Source organism: Furipterus horrens, unplaced genomic scaffold (assembly GCF_987537825.1).
Source record: "Furipterus horrens unplaced genomic scaffold, mFurHor1.1.pri manual_scaffold_3, whole genome shotgun sequence".
NCBI classification, from domain to species: domain Eukaryota; kingdom Metazoa; phylum Chordata; class Mammalia; order Chiroptera; family Furipteridae; genus Furipterus; species Furipterus horrens.
In genome coordinates this window covers 144,217,989-144,240,007 of record NW_028327173.1, presented here as the reverse complement: position 1 = coordinate 144,240,007, position 22,019 = coordinate 144,217,989, and the positions used below count along the sequence as shown (strand labels likewise).

At 37.2% G+C, this 22,019-nt stretch overlaps 1 protein-coding gene across 7 annotated transcripts in view; it reads left to right on the top strand.

The window, feature by feature from the left end:
• The window catches only part of MEIS2 (Meis homeobox 2), a 199,936-nt gene that overhangs the window by 16,616 nt on the left and 161,301 nt on the right, over positions 1–22,019 (top strand). The gene's annotated exons all lie outside the window — the stretch shown is intronic.

Sequence of the window (22,019 nt, the reverse complement as noted above, 5' to 3'; positions counted from 1 at the left end):
AGAAGAGTCTAGGAAAATGTCCTGTCTAAGATGCTATTAACTTGAATGGGTCCAAATTAGAATCTAGGTTTATGCAAGTTGCAACTGACACAGAAATGAATACTGTGAGATTCACTGTGGAAGAACTTGTGAGTCGTACTTATTGAGGCTTTATATACTGTTTTTATTAGATCAGTTGGATTGTATATAAGACAACTAAACTATAAGGCATTTTCAAGTTGACATGTACATAAATTCAATGGATCTGCAATGCAGTGGCTTAATTGTAGTTCCGTATCCTGGTGATGGACCAACTTCTCAACATGCTTAAATCTGGAAAGCTTCCTATGACTACCCTCCCTACCACCCCAACTGCTGAGACATAAAGGACAAAATGTGTCTATTAATAAAAACCAAAATATCCTAAACACTGTACAAAGAGGGGGAAAGAAGAAGCAGACTTAATGGTCTAATGAGGCTATCTTCCAAAGACTTGTGTGTGAGGCTCGCTTTGACCTTTCACTTTGCTCAGGAGCTCAGCGCTTCATTTTTCACATTCTTGCAATTACGTTAACGCTTCAAGCATTTCTGACTCCAAGTCAGCTAGCAACACCAGGCATAACTCAACACTGTGAGTTTTTCTCCTCTCTGTAGATTCATTAACAGGTCACCAAGGTCCCAACTGAAATTTAAAACTGACTGGTTCTGTTGGGTTGCTTGAGTTATGGCAAGGGAGATAGCAGGAAGAGACCAGAGATGAGGGGAGGGGGTAGAGAGAAGACTCTGGGGTTTGGGGCAGGGAGTAGTTGTGGCTATGAGCAAGGCATGGGGTTTTGTCATTTTGGTTAGTTTTGTTGTTGTTGCTGTTTTTGTCAAGAAAGAGAAAACCTCTGAGACTGATACACTGGTAAAAACAATACGCACAGACCTCTGTGTTGTGGGTAGTTGCACCCACTTATCGAATGTTGAAGGATTTGATCCCTGTAAGGATTTTGTTCCTTTAATCGTATCTCTGTGGGATTAAAGAATGTACATGGTAGTTTATGTGAATGAGTACTGGGAAGTCAGTCCTTTTACTGTATTAAAATGTAAGGGACAGAATGGTTATGATTCTTACAAAAGGGAGAATGTTTGAGGCATGGAGAATTTCTTACCTGCCTTCCCACATCAGTGGTTCCAAAACACATGTTAAAGGGTATTTTGTTTTTTTCGTTTTTTTTTTTTCTACAGTAGACTCTAAATTTTGAAGGCCAGACTCAAGTGTGTTATGTCATACTTGTACCCATATTACTCTTTCAAACATGTTTTCAAGACATTTTGATATTTTGTCCCACCAAATTGTCCAGAGTAGCTTTCTGTAGGAAAGATTAATTATCTGCTTCAGGGCAAAGTCAACAGAGATATTGACTGATCACATATGCTTATCCTAGGTTAAATCTTAGGGTTGATGTATAATGGAAAACCTAAGAGGGAAATTTATGTTCTTAGTATTAAATATGTTATAACATTACATTGGAAACCAAGTTTGTAGTTTAGAAAAGAGTTTTATTACGTTTTCAGAATTTATTAGCACAAAAGGCATATGGAAAACTGTAAAATGATTCAGTTTCAAAATAAATTATGATAAACAGAAAAAATAGGAATGAATTGTACTAAATACAGTGTTTTCATACACATTTTAAATTAAACTTTAATAGCCATATGCTATAAAACAATACATGCATTTATGTTGCTTTATAATTTTTGTGAATATTTTTACCAAAATGATTTATATAAAAATTTTTACTTTGGAACGTAAAAATACCTCATTTTATGACTTGATAGTGAAAGAGCTACAGTTACACAGGTGAAAGGTCATCTTTTCCTCCTTAGTGTTTGTGTAACAAACTGAAAGGAGGGAAAAAATCAGATTTTTAAAATCTTGTAAGAAACAAACTTGGTAAAATGTAAAACCTGACTATTGTATCTTTCAAACAGCACATGACTAGCAGTAAACTATATAAATATGAACCAGACTTTTTATTCATTCTGATTTTGTTGTTGTTGTTGTTAAAAGTATCCAAAGGGAGAGAATTTGTCTTGTTAGTCATTTTAGAATGAAAAAAATCTGGTTTTTCAGGGATAGAATTAGGGTGCAGACCAGTGGCTCTGAGGAAGTAACTGGCCCTCTTTGTATCTGGCTTTCCACCAGTAAAATGGGGCTGGATAATAAGGCTTGGGGTCCCTAATTCTGTACCTGCTGAGTCAAAAGCTGCTTTGTATTTCATTGTGTATTTTGCCAGAGTAAAGACTAGGAAGCAGCCCCCTTGTTCACAGAGCACTTTGAGAGCCTTAGATGAAAGGCACAATATATGTACAAGTATTATTATTATTGATGGGTTTGTGTAACTCCCATTAACGCTGATGGGAGTTACGCATGTGAATTGGCAAGAGAATAGACCCCTCAGTGTTTAGAGCACATGAAATTTACATTTTTTCCAGTGCTGTAATTGAGATGTTGACAAATTGGAGAATATTGATGAACCTTTGTTTTAAGTATTTCGTGCCAAGTTTGTTTTATTTTTCCTGGGTTGAACAATGGTATGGGTTCAGCAGCAATGAATAAAAAGGGTAGAGTAAAGATAACTTTGTATTTCAATATTTTGATGTGCCAATATGAAATGAATTGTCTTAGGCAAATGGAATATGCTGTTTTAATCATTAGCTATGCATGAAAGAAAAATTGATGTTGACATCTTTGCTGTAAAATCGTTGTAATGGGGCCTTCCTTACAATTCATTTTTGTAAAATTCATTTTGTACATTTTGCAGCAATTGAACAATCCCTGCACTGTGAATAGGCAGGATTCCCAGAAATACCGAGACAGTTGGCCCAGTAACTGCTGAGCTCACACTGTACACCACACGCACGTTAACCATGCTGTTGCCAGATCCAGTTTAACCTAAATACATTCGCCTTCTAGCATCTATATGTCTGGTCTTTCAGGACACAGGACTGTGCAAGCCAGTGTAGTTCCTCGCAACTCTGTCACCTGCCAAACCTCTCCATTGATGTCCTTATCTGTCACCCAGGCAATGAGACTAGAATTCTGTCTCTAGATATTTATTTACTTATTATTCAGTTCTTTAGTAATCATGGTGTTGAAACCTAAAAATATCCCCTTTATATTGGATATAAGTATATATAGATAAGCAAGCATCTAAAATAGTACATGTTTGAGTTCATAATGCATGCCATCATTATGAAATAGTATTCTTCTCCACCAAAATATTCCAGTTACATATTTCAGGGAGGGGGGAAAATCTCTATAACTCGTTTATGGTGGGTCCTGAATATGTTCTACTAGAATTTTTTATTCAGTCGAGGAAAACTCTGTCAATGGAATGTTTTCATAGTGGCGGCAGTCTCTTTAAAATAATCCTAAATACAATATGACAGATGCCATCTGGCATAATCTTTTGCTAGTTGCTTTTAACTTTTATTTTTCCTAGAGCTAAGTTCATCCAAAACTGGTCACTTACTATTACAATAAGTGCAATGACATTTCTTTTTCTTTCTGTTCTTTTAATTGTATCAAAAAATTCTCTGATAATGTCATTGATAACTGAGCATTGCCATAGAAGTTCTTGTATATAGAATATGTATGTTGCATTTTCATTCCCTCCCTAAGAAAAAGAATTTCAAAAAGTATATCATCCTTTAAGCATCAGCAAACATGCCAATAATTTCTGTTGATTTTCTCAGGACTTTGTAAAATAGTAACCATTAGAAATAAAATGAAACTCGTCTAATAAATAAATGCTCTAGGAGCATGTAATGATGCCCATAAATGCTTAAAAGCTTTCTGTAATTGCTGTTAATTTTGAGTAATTTCTTCCTATATGTATCAACTTACTTGAAAAACCCAGAGTTGGGATTTCTAGATTTTTTTTTTAACTTAGTCATGTAAAGGGATGTCTCCTGGTGCCAGTTAGAGTTTAATTTAGAGTAGTAATTAAACTTGAATACTGCCTCATAAACAAAAGATAAACAATAAACCAGCCACGTTCCCTGCTGTTTCATAGCTTTCTTTCCCAGATGTTTTAGCCTGATCATTTTTACACAGTGAACTACCTAACATGGAGTTTTGAGGACAGAGGTCGAGAATGGGGGTTCTTTTTTGTGTATGTTTTGGGGTGGTTTTTTTGTGTTTTTGTTTTTTGTAATCCTCTTTTCCCTCCAAAAAGCAAGATGCAGAGGATTTCCCACTACTTAGATTTTTTAGAAATTCTGATAAAATAAATACTTAACACAGATGTACTTTAAAGGTAACTAATTCTTTTTCTAAGATATCATTTTTTTTTTCTTCAAAGCTAATCTTGTCATGAATGTGTTTTACACTTATAAAGAGGAACATACTTTTACTTAAGTAAAATCTTGATAACAAGTCCAGGAAAGAAAAGCTTGACAATGCACAGTTTTTCTTCTCGCCTTTTTCCCTGCTTTCCTTCCCCATGTGCTCTCTCCCACAACCATGTCACTTTATGTCGGTGCTCTTCCTTGGGGTACAAGGGTTTCTCTGTCCAGTCCTGGACCCCCTCCACTGTCAGCCATGATCTTTCTAATTGTCAGGTACTAGTCGGCCGTTCAATGCAGAAGCCATGTTATTTTCACTGGGTGGGGTAATTACTGAAAGCTGAGAATAGCTGCACTAAAGACAGAGGGATACTTTCATGATCCCATTAGCATAAGAGTGGGTAAATTATTCATGCCAAGTGAGGATTCTATGGGGAAAAGTATAGTTAATGCACATAGTTTTTAAATGTATCCCTTTCTGCTCTGAGACTAAATTCTTGTTGGAATCAGTTCTCAGACATTTACGGGAAAGCTCTGGTGGCGTGTTAGATGCAGTTCATCTCTCTCTGTTTGCAGCGCTCTCAATAGAGACCATCTGGCAAAGATCCAAAAGGTGATTAAACAAAATGATCAGCTCTTGTTGCTGTGTTACATGTCCAATACTCTGGATTAAAAAACATGACCCACGACAGTCAAGCTCACGTCACGCCGCTCCCCCTTCCCCCGCCCCTTTCCGTATAAGAATTCAGATGGTCCACAAATGTGTGTGCCATCTTTGTGTCCTTATGGCCCATAATCATGAACAGGTTGCACAAATGGCTCTTTCTGTAGCACTGTCTGTTCCAGCAGCATAGAAGCATTTCATATTAATTGGGTCAGTCTAATATTCATATTGACATGGGGAAAGATTACTAAAATTTATTCTTATAGCAGACAATGAATATGTGTGCTTTCTGCCACGAGGGAAGTGGAATCTGACAACTGTCTGGTGCAACTGATTAATTTTTCTTGAAACTGGAGAAAATCAGAGCACAGAAAACTGTCAGTCTCTGAAAACAGTACACAACCCTTTGTAACTAAACAAAATGGATTAGGTGGGGGAGTTTTAGGGGAGCTTGTGGAAATGAGCTCTGGTTTTAACACCATAATCAGGGATGAATTTACAGTGCCATTCAGAGGAGTCCTCCCTCCCCATAAACAAGCTGATAATCACAGGGAAGCTGACTTCCAATTAGCTCTTCCTTCCCTCACATGGATCAGGGTGTTTATAGGTCCTCCTTAAGCTTTGATATGTCACTACTGAGTTGATACACCTCATGTCACATTCAAAAGTTTGGAAATGAAATGTTTTATTATGAGGAAATCCTGCTAATAAACAAGGTAATTTTCAACCAATCATTTTGTGATTGAGTTAAGGTAAAAATGCCAAGATTTTTGACTAAAGGACAGATGTATCTTATCTTTGGGGGTTTGCACCAAATGCCAAGTAGAAATATAAATTGAACAAACAAGACATTGTGAGGAAGTGATCAAAGAAACATTGAGATGAAATATTGGAATGAACTATGTATGTATATTTATAACAATGCTGTGCATTGCTTGCATGTTACATTTGCATAAGCCTGAACTCTGATTTTATTCAGGGGCAGTTTCATGTATGTTAGTTAGGCATACAAAATATAAGACTATTCTTGGGTTATCCAGAGATTATGCCTGACCATTTCCTATTGTGGAAAATAGTCTGTGACTGATACTGTGGGTTGAATTTGAGTGCAAATTTCAAGAAAAGATAAAGAATAAAACAAAAGGAAAAACAATTCTTAAAAACCACTTTAAAACATCATCAGTCCTTGACAGCTCCCCTTTCCAAGGGAGGATAAGAAGCAGGTTAGAAATGCAGCCAGGCAGGGTACTCACGGAGGGGAAGTGAGGTTCCCCTGGAGTCAGTGCAGTGTGGCAGATGAAAGGGACCTGCATAGCCTTGGGGGTCTTAAGGCTATTATAGGGCAACTCATGCTCTGTTATCATGCTGATTTTTCGATTGATTTTTGGCTGAACAGTACTTGTTGAAGCCCTCCAGAGCATCAAACGCAGCCTTCTGGTGCTATACATTGTAATACACGTGTTCTGTTTTTCCCTTCATTGTCTTCACTTCACTTCAGAAGAATAGTCTATAATGACGCCATGTTATTATTTCTCCCTTCTTTCTTTCTGTTTCTACCCTCAGATTTTCTTGAAATTCTTATTGGGTTTTCTTTGGGGAAATGGGTAGTGTGAGAATAACTTTTTATTGATCTTGCTAATCTTGACATTTGTTTTTGATTTGGATTCTAAAAATATTTTGATGTCACAGCAGACAATAATATAAACCATTTTTATCTACCAAATTTACCTTTCGGCAGTCTTGAACCACTCACTTTCTTTCTAATGACCAGCAAGGAAACACTTTGGGATTTCACTAAAATCTAGTTTCTCATCAAAATGAAAGTAAACCATTTTCGTATCCCTTTCTATAGGGTCAGGCCAAGGTAGGTTTATAGTTGTTTGTATGGAAAATAATACAATAATTAATAAATACAAGAATAAATTCTGATTTATGTACTCACAACTGTAAATGTTTGTTGGCCCCACCCTGTATATAGTGATAAGGTTCCTCAGTTTATTGGGGGAAAAGAGAAGGATGATGGAGAGAGACCTAAGAAGTGTGTCCCTGCTTCCCTTTTGCCTAGGGAACTTTTTGTCATCTCCTCTTTGAAGCTCTCCTGATTTGCCCAGGTATAGAATCCTGTTACCTTTTCTGTACCCTGGTGGCACTTTCCACTTCTGTTATAGCATCTTTCACATTTGTGTTGTAATTTTGTGGTTCTTGATCTCTTTCACTGCTTTTCCAAAGCAGGGATATTCACTCATTCAACTATTTAGCAATAGTAGGTCCACTTTTGAATCAAGAAACAAAATCCACAGATTGCCCTGGCCAGTGTGGCTCAGTTGGTTGGGCATCATCCTGCAAAGCAAAAGGTCAAGGCACATACCTAGGTTGCAGGTTAGGTCCCAGTCAGAGCTTGTACAAGAGGCAACTGATGGATGTGTCTCTCACACATCGATGTCTCTCTTCTTCTCTTTCTCCTTCCCTTTTCCTTCTTAAGAAAAAAAGTCCATATACTTTACTTTTTTCTTTATTTAAGGTGGACAAATTGATCACAACTTTGTGCTTGTCTACTTTGTAATGTGCACCTGAACACAAACAATTTTAAACATATTGATACGTTCAGTCAAATCCCATTACATCTTTAAGAGATAGTAATTATTTTCTTTTACTAGAATTTTGTTGTACATAACAGCACCTTAAGCCAATGGACCATCAACTCAAGCTTAGAATTCTTTTGGTTATAGGTAGGATCTTATATTTTAAGTAGTATTTTAGAATATTATTTAAAATGGAATGTCTTATTTGTCCTTTAATATTGTCTTAAATTATGTACATTTGGTCAGAACATGGAGTTGGGATTTCTTTTCATTATGTTATCTATACAAAAAAAAAAATGTATAGCTATGCTTTTAATGTAATGGCAAACCTAATAAGGGACTTTGCTTAATGTGGCCAATAGTTTTCCATGATGAATGCAGGGTCTATTTTACTTATACTGCTTGTTTAGGATGAGATTGACTTTGGAGGGAGTCATTGGTCTTCATATACAGGTAAAGAGTCTGGAAGTAATTCCTGAATTTTTAGGCCCCATATGCTTTTGTTGATCTCCTACACATGTCCTCTAGTTTTTTCATAGTACACTTTTGAGTAAGTATAATTATTTTGGGTGATGCAGGCAAAACCTTATAATAAGCTTTTTTTCATCTGCTTGGGGTCTGTTTAGAATCTTGGTCTGTGTGAGTCAAGAGGCCTGAAAAAGGCACAAACTGAGGAGGCAGAGACATGGGTTCAAATCCCAGTGTGACTCAATCTCTGCCAGATTCAGTTTCTCCATCTGCAAAGTGGGGGAAAACCTGCATATCCTCAACTGTCCTGGAAATTACATTAAATGAGAGTCTGTCTTGTAAACACAAAACATTGCCTGGAACCAGCCACTGTTAGCTCCTTCATTCCCCTGTTTCCCTGACCTATGCTGATGCTAATTAGTTCCGTGGCCTTGAATGAGTCTCTTAATCTCTTCAGACTCTTTTGCTTACCAGTAAAATAAGACTGAATTAGGTGATTTTTTAAAGTATATTTTATTAATTATGCTATTATAGTTGTCCCAATTTTTCCCCCTTTGCCCTTCTCCACAATGTACCCCACTTCGCTCCAGCAATCCTCACTCCCTGTTACTTCATGTCCATGGATCTCGTGTGTAAGATTTTTGCTTCTCCATTTCCGGTGCTATTCTTAACTTCCCCCTGTCTATTTTGTACCAATTATGCTTCTTAATCCCTGCACCAGGTCTTCATTCTCCCCTTTCCCCCTCCCACTTGATATTCCTCCAAGTGATCTCTATACCTATGATTCTGTTCCTGTTCTGGTTGTTTGTTTAGCTTTTTTTAAAGATTCAGTTGTTGATAGTGGTGAATTTTTGGACTTTTTACTTTTTTAAAAACATTTTATTTATTTATTTTTAGAGAGATGGGCAGAGAGAGGGAGAAGGAAAGGAAAATTGATGTGTGAGAGATACATCGACTGACTGGTTGCCTCTCACTCGCCCCCCCCCCCCCCCAACTGGGGACCTGGCCTGCAACTGAGGCATGTGTCCTGACTGGGAATTGAACTGGTGACCCTTTGGTTCTCAGGCTGGCGCTCAATTCATTGAACCACACAAGCCAAGGCTGTTGCCTTTTTAATGTTCATGGTTTAGATCTTCTTCTTTTTCTTAAATAGGTTCCTTTAACATTTCCTGTAATAATGGCTTGGTGGTGATGAACTCCTTTAGCTTTACCTTGTCTAGGAAGCACTTTATCTGCCTTTCCTTTCCAAATGATAGCCTTGCTGGACAGAGTAATCTAAGTTGTAGGTCCTTGCTTTTCATCACTTCGAATACATCTTGCAAGTCCCTTCCTTGCTTCAAAGTTTCTTTTGAGAAATCAGCTGATAGTCTTATGGGAACTCCTTTGTAGGTAACTCTTCTTTTCTCTTGCTGCTTTTAAGATTCTCTCTTTATCTTTAACCTTTGGCATTTTAATTATGATGTGTCTAAGTGTGTTCCTCTTTGGTTCCAACTTGTTTGGGACTCTTTGTACTTCCTTGACTTGTATGTCTTAATTCCTTCACTAAATTAGGGAAGTTTTCCTTCATTATTTGTTCAAGTAAATGTTCAATTTCTTGTTCTTCCTCTTCTCCTTCTGGCATCCTTATTATTTGGATGCTGGCACATTTAGAGATGTTCCAGAGGTTCCTAAGCTTATCCTTGTTTTTTTGAATTCTTGTTTCTTCTTTCCATTCTGATTGAATGTTTATCTCTTCCTTATGTTCCAAATCGTTATTTTGAATTCTGGCTTCCTTCCCTTCTCTGTTGGTTGCCTATGGATTATTCTTTACTTCACTTAGTGTAACCTTCATTTCTTCCTTTATTTTTTTTGCCACATTCAAGGAGTTCTCTGAGAATCCTGATAACCAGTGTTTTGAACTCTACATCTGATAGGTTGGCTATCTCTGTTTTACTTAGTTTTTTTTTTTTTTTTCATGGAGTTTTGTTCTCTTCTTTCATTGGGCCATATTTCTTTTTCTCCTCAATTTAGCAGCCTCCCTGTGTTTGTTTCTGTGTATTAGGTAGAGCCACTCTGACTCCCTGTCTTAGTAGCATGTCCTATGTAGCAAAAGCACCTGTGAATTGTGTGGGGTGGAGTCTTAGGTAATTTCCAGGGCAGGGCCTCCTGCTTCACCACTTTGTGGCTGTGTGGGGAGCACTTGGAGAGGGGGCAATGCAACCACCTGGCTTCTGGTGGTTCACCAGGCACTCGTCCCGTTTCTAGTCACTTCACCCCCTTCCTTGTGTGCCACTGGTGCTCTTCCAGCTGCTGCACTGGTGGTGAATCCCAGAGTGGGTGGGTTTGTGTACATTGTACAGTACATTGTAAAACTGTGCTGGCCCTTTAAGGAGCAAAAATCCTGCAGTTTCTTCCGCTGCCCCAACCCGAACTGATTTTTATAGTCAGAGGTAATGTGGGCCTGTCTTCCCGGTATTGGTACCTGGGCTGTGCAGTCTGACCTGGAGTTGGGATCGCTGGCTCCCAAGTTATCTTTCCCATCCATTTTGCAGTGCTGCCACCGCTTTCTCTCTGCCGGTCTCAGTGACTCCACCTTCCCAACCGTGTGGATGAATGTGCCTTCCTTAAATCCTTGGTTGTCGGACCTCCTTACAGCTCGATTTTCTGATGGTTCTGGGTGTTACTAGTTTTGAGATCTGGTTGTAATTCCTTCTATGATTGTGCGAGGAGGCGAAGCATGTCTACCTATGCCTCCATCTTGACCGGAAGTGAATTAGATGATCTTTTAAATTCAGGCTCCAGGAATCTAATATTTACATTCATGGATCTTATTTTTTTGTGTGTGCTTATTATCTTTTAACATTGAGGGATGCTTTAAATTGTTTTTGTTTTTGTTTTTAAATTAGGGGTATAATATGAGCAATTTTATTTTCTTGATATTATAGGCTAGTTATAATATTTAGTGAAATAACATTTTTTGTTTCTTGCTTTTGTTACCAGGAGAGACTTTTCTTTTCTTGGTTCAGCAAAAATAACTAGGCTTTAGAGTTCACTTTCTGAGGAGAGAAGAATGTCACACTTCAGGGACAGGACACCTATGATGGTATATTGATATCAAACAACTGTTCAGTAAGCTAAGTATGAGGGGTGTTTTATAAACACAGAGCAACTTTTCCATTATCCATTATCTAATCAATTAGAATCTCTCTGTTGGAATTTCTGTACTTTGCAAGTAGAACACTAAGTGCTAATCATTACAGAGACTGAGACTGTATCCTCTCCTGAAATACATTCCAAATAAATTTTAAAAATCTAAATAGTTTTCAGGAGAATTTTACAGTTAAGTATATTTTACTGAGTTCTAATTATTTTTTGAGTGATAATTCACGCAAAATACAGCTGATTATTTTTTAGTCAATAGAATATTAGCTTCATCAAAATGCTAATGCTCCTACCAGTTAGAGGTGTTAATGTTGCCTCAAAACCAAGGATTCATTTTTTTTTAAGTTTGAAGATTTTCAAAAGTAGACTAAAAGTGTAAAATTTCATATTTCTTCTTCCAACTAACATTTATAATAAATGCCATTCGCTAAAATAAAACCTCCAAAATTTCTATGTTCGAAATGTGGGTGATGAAGAAAAGTTGATAAATCATTGATTGTTGAAAGTCTGTTGAATCATCTACTATTTGGATGCCCTTTTATGGCATATTGTGGCACATTGGGGCAGATATGTAGGTACACACATCTGTCTGGAGGGAGGAATCTCTCAGCCTCTCAAGACTTCTAAGGGTATGCTGCTTAAATTTAGTACACAAAGGTAGTCATTGAGCGAGACACTCCTGAAATAAAAATGTAGAAATTACAAGGGTCCCAGCATTTAATAATTTACCATCCCCAGGAGGTGGGGGCACCATGTCAAGTATATAATAACTCTTACGCAAAATAGATGTTCATTCTGGGGCATGATCTGAGGGAGACTTGTCGACATGGAGGCAGTGGAATACAGCGAGAGTGGCAGCTTTGGAAGAAGGAAACCCTGAACACTCATCTTTGCCCTACCACTTCTGAACAGTAATCTTTCCGAATGTTAATTTCTTCACTTGTAAAATGGAAATAATAATTATCTCATAGGATAGTTGTTAGGATTAAGTAAATACTGTTTTTTTTTAAAGTCCAGATTGATGACTATGTGGAATTCCCAAAATATTATCTTCCTTCAACATTTATTGACTGTGTAATTGATGCCAAGCACTTTTCTAAATGCTAGCAATTCAAAGTGAGTAAGGTGTGGTCCCTTTTTACTTTATACTCTGTCATAACTCAGACATGTAAACAGATAACTATACATGCTTCTAATATTGCATATGACATGTAGTTGTAAGGTATTTCGGAAGAGAGAGTGATTAATACTGTATGAAATATCTTTGGGTGGCTTTACAGGATTAGTGAGAATTTCAAAGGATTTGGTGGCTTTCAGTGGGTGTTTTCAGGTGAACAAGGTAGGGAGGGTACAGGGAGCAGATGGAACAGCCAGTGCAAAGGCCCAGAAGTGTGAAGCAGTGCAGTCTGTTCAGAGCAACAGCCAGATTGATATTGCTGTTTGTGTGAAAGAGTACATGGTGAAAAGGGTGGCTGGAGAAGCAAGTAGGGGCTTGGATGTGAAGATCCTTGTTTACCAGGGTAAGAAGCTTATATTTAATCCTCCACAACACTGTTTACCAAACTTTTCTGGGGATAAGTAGCTCCTAAGGGGCATGTAAATGCAGAGTTCCAGGCCAACCACAGATTGGCAGAATCAGGGTCTCCCGAACCGTCCTGGGAGTCTGAATTCTTAATCCATGCCCTAGGGAGACCCTGCTCTGAGACGTGCGGAACACTTTAAAGGAATGTAAGCAAAAGGAGTTCCTAATGAAATTTACATTTTTTTTAAAAAAGCCCTTTTAGAATGTGGAGAATACATTTGAAGGAAACAAGATTAAATATAGAATATGGGTTAATACTCCAGAGGACAGACAAGGGCTACATGAAGGCAGTGGTATAGAGATAGAGAAGAGAGGACTGACAGAGAGATGACATGTAGGAAGAAGGGTGAGGAACAGAGTCCAAAATGTCATGCTGGCCTTTCCCTTGGTGGAGGTACCACAATCTTGTTTTCTTTTCCCTGCCATGAGTTTTAAAGTATGAACATTGATCAACCAGTGGAGAAGAGGTGGAAGAATATACTATTTGCACATGCACAGTTGTTGAAGTGGGAATTCGGGATGCATGTTGGGTGAATAATGATCCTTTGTGGGGCAGTTTTGGGCAACATAGTTTAGTGGTTAAAGATGTGACCTTTCGCATTGTCCTGCCTGCCTTTAAATCCTCAGATCTGTCACTTGTCATGGACAAGTCTCTAACCCTTGACACTGTATCTGCAAAATGGGAGTAATAAATAATATCTAATCTCTTAACCGATTTTGGGAATAAGGATTAACTGATATGATTTAATATAAAATGATGGTAATTTTGTGCTTGGTTCATAGGAAATAAAACATTGTAAATATTTGTTTGATAGTTGCCTTTAAAATAACTTTTTTCTCTCCTGTTAAAAAAATGTAGCTGAAAACTATCCCCATATAATTGACATCATGATGAACAACCCCAAAATGAAATCCTGCATTCATACCTAGGAAGGGGAAGTTACAAGTTGTAAAGCTGGAGAAGCATCTTCTTGCCATAAGCCTGGCCCTCAGCCCTCCCAGCACTTGCCCCAGGCTCACCTAGTTGGAAGTAATTTCTTCCTTCTGAAGTCCCATTTCATACTCCCCCGAGGTTCCCCTCTGACAATGAGGCTCTCCCTGTGCTATAGTGATTGGTTACATATCTTATTTTTTATCCTGTTTGACTGTAAGGTTCTTGAGGACAGTTCTCAGATCTTTCTCATTTTCCCTTCTGCCACCCATTGTGCTATGATAACAGCAGGCCTTCAATTATATACATACATACACACACACACACACACACACACATATATATATATATATATATATATATATATACATATATATATATATATATTTGTTGACAGGAAGATTGGGTCTGTACTGTGAAGGTCATTGAATAGTAGGCTGGGGCGTTTGTGCTTGATTTGGTAGGTAATAGGGACCTATTGAAGATTTTTGAATGGGGGTAGTGACATAATCCCCTCCCTTTTAAATGCCAGTGATGAATTCTTCGCTGTCTTCAGTGGTCAAAATAGCAGAACCCGTATGCTTGCCTGAAATACTGTGTATTTGAAAGCATGAATATTCTTTTGTATGAAGAAGCAAACTTCAAGCAGCTTTAAACAAAAAAGCTTTGACATTCTTTCTAAAGTAATTTAAGCACTTAAATTATTGTGATTCACAAAGGTCCCATGAACATCCTTCTCAAAACGTGTATACAAGAACACAATTTTGGAAATTTTTATAGCATTGTTATCATTGTTAACAACTAGAAATGACTCAACAGGATTGAGTAAATGTATTTTCTTCAATATTTGGAAAGCCACGGTTCCAAGGATATTTAATAGACATTACTTAAAAAAAAAAAAAAAAGACTTTGTGGTTAAATAGATTGAAAGCTGGAGCAGAGAAGGGTTTCCTCTAACACAGGAATTTTCAGATCCTCTAATTTGCTAATGTGCATATTCAGTCTGCAAGGGGTAGAAACACAGAGCTTCCCAGACTCACTTAACCATTGAAACCCTTTTGTGCATTATCTCTGGGGACCAATCTTCCTCAGAACATACTCTGAAAAACACTGTCCTCGACTGCTTCTTTCATTGAAGTACTTTCAGAGAAGGTTTAATATCCTAGGGAGTCTTCTTGCATCTTGTATTTAAGAGGTAGGTCAGCATGGGCTCAGGATCAATTTTCAGTCGTGTAAAAAGCAATTTCCTCTATGGTCAGAAGTCTTGTGGACTTCAGCTATGCTTGCACAGAACCTTCTGTATAGCAGCTATCCTTGCAGTTCTACTTCATTGTATTTATTCATCAAACAATGTTTCCTGAATATCCCTTTAGTATCTGGCTCAATGTAAGCACATTTGGTTACAGCCTCAAAAATTTATAAATGGGGATCCCAACAGAATCCTGTTATTAATGGTTTGATGCCTAGTAGCTTATGATGTTTCCTCAAATGGACACCTTTCTTTCTTTCTTTCTTTCTTTTTTTTTTTTAGTAGTCATAAGAAAGAGCAGGGAGGAGAGAAACCCGCTTTCCTCATTTGGGAGGATGCCTGGGGCCCTGCCCTTTTTAGATGACGAGCAATGGACTGGATATACTGTCCACGCACTGGGAAATTTCTGGAAAACAGAGCTACAAAACTCCAACCTGCCTGAATCTTACTGTTCTGGGATTTCCAATCTAGCAGAATGTTAGAACTAACTGGTTACCAGTAGGTAGGTGTTGCATCTACTGGCAGAACAATTTTCCCTGGTTCTTCCTTATTGTTGGAGGGGTCAAGAGGTCCAGAGTTGTGATTCCTCTTGGTCATCAAATGAGGGGAAAGCCTCTGCATTCATGCCTTCTAGTCCTGAGGATTGTGGCGGATTACCCACATCAGGGTGTCACCACCCCCCTTTTGGCTGTAGAATGGAGAATTAGGCTGGGCATACCTTGTCTCTACCTTGGAAATGAGCAAGAGGCTAGTAATACAACTAAGACTATCTTTGCAGCGTGGTGAGAAAGAGACTGTTAAGAGGCTTTTCTACTCGATCTTGAACTCTTTATAGCAGTTAGCTCAGAAAATTGCAACACTTCACCCTGGCTGGTATGGCTCAGTGGATTGAGCAAGAGGCTAGTAATACAACTAAGACTATCTTTGCAGCGTGGTGAGAAAGAGACTGTTAAGAGGCTTTTCTACTCGATCTTGAACTCTTTATAGCAGTTAGCTCAGAAAATTGCAACACTTCACCCTGGCTGGTATGGCTCAGTGGATTGAGCATTGGCCTGCGAACAAGGGATTTACCAGTTCGATTCCCCGTTACGGCACACGTCTGGGTTGCGACTGGGTCCCCAGTTGGGGGTGTAGGAGAGGCAACCACACATTGGTGTTCTCCTCCTTCCATTTCTCCCTCCCTTCTCCTCTCTAAAAATAAATAAATAAAATCTTTAAAAAAAAAAAGGAAGAAAATTGCAACACTTCTAAAGGATGTCCTTATTTTATTGATGAGAACATGGACATATTTGGAGAGCCAATAATCTTTAATATCATTAGTGGTAACACAGTTTACAGTTCTTTATGCATCCAGGTTTTGATACTTCTACGAATGTGAGCTATATATCCCGGCATAGTTATCAGTCACTCAATGGATGAGAGTTTTTACAGTGTTTCTTATTCTAAATGGAATTCTAGTTGCTCATTTTCTGCTAGTAAAAACTTGAGCTGGAAAAAAAAATTGGGCTCTGGCTGAAATAAATTTACACTGAAAAGTAATGTGTCGGACTTTTTAAAAATTAGAGAAAAAAATGTCACTCTTACACGTTATGGTGTTGCTCCATAGGCTGGGTATTTAAGGCTGAAATATCAAGGAAGCTTCCCTTTGAACTTGACAGGGACCTGGAAACCTGCTGCTTTGTAGGTAGATAGTGAAAGCCCTGAGTTCATGGACAGCTTCATGCCTCATAAAACATCACTCTAGAGACACTAATCTCTGAAGCTGTGACATTTTAACTTTTTCATCTGCATGGGTGTACTTTTTTTTTTTTTTTTTTTTTTTTTTTTTTACTTTTTACTTACTTAAACTGACTGGCCTCTTTCTAGGCATGTTATCTGATAACGTTTGTTGAGTTTTTATGGTACCTTTGACAGCAGGAGGTAAGGAAAACAAAAGCTGAGAAATCAATCTTGATTACAGAGGGCCCCTCACCTACTGCTTGCTCCATAGATCTGCTTTCATACCTAACAAAATGCTCTGTGCATAGTTTGTGATAAAGAGACATTGGTTGAATAAATTGTTTCAATTTGACAATTGGTTAATAGCTAATAATTTGTAGCAACTTAGTAGATATTGTTAGCATTGACTTAGAGTTTAATTCGCCTTGAAGAATATTAGCACACCAAAAATGGTTGAGTGTGTCAAAGTGTCAGTCACCAAATCTGTGATGGTTTTATTAGGTGGAGCTGAGTAGCCGGAACAACAATAAAAAAGAAATTAAAAATATCTATTAAAATAAAAGAGGTACAAGAAGCAGGTACAAGGTCATGGCTGAGATCCCACCATCTCCTATGCTCTATGGAGAAATTGTAATTCAAAATTCAAAAATTTGTAACTTTGCTTTAAAAATTTCTTTTTAATTAAAATTGTATTTTTCAATTACAGTTTACAATCAATATCATTCTGTATTAGCTTCAGGTGTCCAGCATAGTGGTTACACAACCATATACTCTACAAAGTGGTCCCCCTGATATTTCAAGTACCCACTTGGCACCATACATAGTTATTACAATAGTATTGACTATATTCCCTATGCCGTACTTTACATCCCGTGACAATTTCATGACTACCAATTTGTACTTCTTAATCCCTTCACTTTTTTCACCCAGTCTTCCAACCCTCCTCCACTCTGACACCCATCCTTCTCTTCTCTGTATAAAAGCTCGTAACTTTGTTTTCAAGAGCATGGAGTTAGACCTAGGTCTCAATGCTGACTTCCACATGCAGTGTGACTTTTTAAAAGTTTCTTAAACTTCTCTAAGCCTAGTTTTCCTTATTTATAAAATGAAGATTACCACACCTATGTAGAGATATTGAGAGAAATAAGTTAAATAATGTAGGCCAAGCCTATGTAATACAACATGCTCCATAATAATATGCATATGACTGTTGACTCTTGATTGGTTTGGGGTCCATAACTTGAACATTAAGCCCGTATTACTTTCACTGAATTTCTATTTTAGTATACAGTATAATGTGATTTCTAACAATATGAGAATAATAGCCTAAGATACTTTGCTTCTCTACTTTTTCCTGGTCCTTATCCTCTCACACAGAAAAACAGAGAGGGTTTGCGGGCAAAGGAAGCTCAGGACAAGGGTTAAAATCTGGGAGAATTATGAGGCCCAAAGTCTTGATTTCCTGTGCGCCATGCTTTGGTGCTAAGTCAAATATGGTCCCCCTCTCCCTTTTCTTTCTTTTCTTTTCTCTTCCTTTTCTCTTCTCTTTTCTTCTTTTCTTTTTTCTCCCTCTCTTTGCATTTTCTTGTTTTTATTATCTAGCTGAAGAGCAGAACGCCTTCTGGTGAGCTTCAGCTCACCAGATTCTGAATATGACTCTTCCATTCAGCCTGTGGAAGGCACAATATGGGGCAGCTTGTTGAAGCCCTGAGGTTATAAGTTCAGACTCCAGAGGGAAAGAGCCTGTGCAAGTTTCCTTTCTCAGCTACCTGTAACCCAGGTTTGTACCTCGTTAGGGAGTTTAGTGGGATGCATGAGCTGATAGTGTCTGCCTGATGTGTACTAACCATTTATTAAATGTCAGTTGTTAATGTTATCATCACCTCTGTAAGCTCTTACGGACTTGCCTTATATCTCTGTGTGATGAGGATATTGGGGGATTCATAGGTCCTTTCCAATTCTAACATTCTGTATTTATTAAATTTTAAATAATATTATTCAAAATCCAAATTACATCTGAAAATGATACCTTAACATTTTAGTTTTACCTTTCTGTTTCTGAATACATTCTTACGTAAATTTTCATTTGATTCCCCCAGAATGTCTCAGATTTATCCCCATTTTCTGGATGAGGCAGCAAGCTTGGCCACAGGAGGGTCAATTACTTGCCTATCACCATAGAGAAAAGATGCAGAAGAGTTAAGACAAGGCCATTGAATTTTTTTCCCAGTTCTTTATCTGCAAACTGTTTTGCATAAAAATGACACTCAGTTCACAAATGGTGTAAAATTTAATGATAGCAACTGACTGTCCTGAGAAGGTCATTAAAACCCCCATGTCATTTCTCTCATCAAAAGGCCACCACCCTTCTATTATTTCTTTATTGCAATCTTTTATTTTTATTTCTTCAACTTGAACTGGAGCCTGAGCTCTCACGTGCCATTTGTTAAAGATTTTAAGTCAGTTACTTATGCTTTGAAAATGTAATTTTTTTCTCATGTATGTGTTGGTCAGATCCCCAGTGTCAGTCACTGAGTAGGAAGGGGAGAGGTGAAAAAATAAATTGGTACCTTCTAAAGGCTTAGTTCTTTTCTTTTCTTTTTTACTTAGAAATGCAAAAGAATACAAGAGGTGCTGAACCATAAAATAATGAGACTGCTTTTCTTCAAGACTTGCCAAAACTTTTATTTCATAATCACCAACTTCATATATAATTAAATAATGCTTGCTTACGTTTTACTATTTGCTCTTTGCATCAAACATCCACTGGCTTGGGGATAGTAAGAATACTGCCACCCAAGTAAAGTCTACCATTTCCATTAGCAACATACCCAACTGGATCAAAATAATTGGAGAGTTAGTACATATTTCATACTGTGGGTTTTTTAAAGGTACTTTTGTATGCATAAAAAGACTTTCTCGAAGATGTTCATTTCAATTCCCTTTTTAATTTGCTCACCAACATCACTTAATTACCTCTGCAACCTGCTAGAAGCACTCACTAGATGGACTTAAAAAATTAAATCAGAATGATTCCTCTTTATAAATGGGTTTAACATCTTGTTTTTATCTGACTTAAAAACATCAAAACAGTGAAATAAAACCACACTCTTTAATTGAAAGGTACTTCTGCAATATTTAAACCATAGTGTCAGTCACAGGTACTGTTTAAATTCTTCAGAAATCCTGAATTACTTAAAGGTTTTCTCAGCATTCTGAGAAAGTTATTTTCTGCCACACTACAGAATAAAAAAAAAAAAAAAAAAAAAGGACCAGTCAGGGCTTCCTCTTCTCTTTGGCAATATTTTTTCTCTAAAGGATTTCTTGACACTCTCTTTAGTTCTTGACTTCCAGGGCTGTTCCTGACAAGTCTCCAGAGATGTTTTTCAGTGCCTACAGTAGTGTCAAAAGCATGAAGCCACACGCCCAGGTGCTGTGACCTCACATTTGATTGCCTGCAATGCACCAGATAAAGTGCTTAAACTGCAGCCTGCCTAGGGGCTTTCAGAATTTACATTATGCATTTTTGAAAGCCTATACTTTGAGGTGGGACTGTGTGAGTAGTTTTAATCTCTAGTGACGCAGTCTTAAAAACTTCTGGCAATATTAGTTTGTGAGTATTGTAGGAATGAGAATATTAAGGCATAATTTCAAAATCACGTAGTATCCTATGTTTATAGTTTTCTATACTTTTGTAAGATTTAAAAAGTACATCTGTAAATGTCTAGGTATCTTTTCATTTGACATTTTAGTGGGAATTAGTTGCCTAAGAAATGATAGCAGACAATAGATAATTTATTCCCTCTTTAGAAATGTTGTACTTGTTTGTTGATTTTTACTGACTGGATTGGGTTTGTGGTTTAAAGAGAAGTTAATCCTGACTTTCTTAAAACCTATAGAGTTTCAGGATTTCTTAAAGACAATGGCCTTTGATACTCCAATCCAATAAAAATTTCCCATGTGTAAGTAATTTCCTATACCCACTTTTGCTCAAGTTCTGGAACAATGTCGGTGGTGTCTACATAGTTAAAATTAGGTTTAGAGTTAACCAATTACTGAATTATTTTGACTCATGAAAATAAAAATAAATATATTATTTTCCATACCAATAAGAAATTAGCCTAAATTTGTTTTAATTTCTCAATTCACTTTGCCCTTATAGTTTTCTTGTGTCATTTACTATAAGGATTCTTAACATGGTTCATAATGTGTCTTCTAAATTTTTGTAAGTGATACAGGTTTTTTTTATGATTGTGGATTTTATAGTGCAACAATTTATGTATATTTTCACATAATTACACACACATGCTCAGTATAGTAGTACTTTTGTTTTGGCAGTTTTCAGCCCTGAGAATAGGTGGATGTGTACAAGGTCATCTTTAATTTCCTAGTTTTCTGTTTATTTCATATATTGCATGGAGATGCAGATAAGGCATTATTCTCTTTTGATTTAAGTTTATAAAAAATAATATTTTATTTTCACTGAGGTACCATAACAAGTTATTGCTAGACTTCAAAATCTGCTTATTCTTTGCTTTTGTAACTACTCTTCTCAGAAATGACTTACCATGAAGTCCCTTTGATCAAATTTTTCATATATCAGATATTAAACAAATTGTTTTGTTTCATGCCTCTACCGGTTCTAGTCTAAGAACTGTGACTCAAGCAAGAGTTTTAACTCAGATCTTGCAATGCAACACCCATTGGCTGAAGACAATTCTTCTCTCCATAGTACATTTTTCATGGCCTCCTTATAATGTGTTATATATTATTAAGGAAGAGAAAAACTAATGTGATATGTGAGCTAATTTCTTACTTAAGAATTTTAAGGAATGCTGTCTTGGACCTAATTATTATCTTTCCAAATGCCAGCTTTGTTTAGTGCTACATATTTATTATAGCTTGAGACCCAGTTCTTCTATTTGATTATTACCATTTTTGGATTAAAAGTAACAGAGTTAAATTAAGAAAAAGTGTCTGTAATATACATGCCCAAATTTGACAGCAATAGCAGATCATCACCATTATCACAGCCAATATTTGACAACTACTTTATGCCAGATATTGTGCTACGTATACTTAGTGTAACCTAATCTCTATAATTTTGTGTAGGTTTTTCATTTGGAAAAACAGAGGTTTAGAGAGGCTAAGTAAGTTTCTTTTCTTTGAATATCTATAAAGTGACCAGGCCAAAATTCTAGCTCAGGTCTGTCTGACTTTCTAAACTTAGGTACTTAACCACTTGGCCACATCCTGTCTACAAGAAGAGGTGGAGTGTGAAAGGTATCAGATACCTTTCATTAGCCAAAACAATTGGGGCTGGAGGTGTTTTCCCCCCTTCTGAAAATCTCAGGTGTGTTTTAATATTT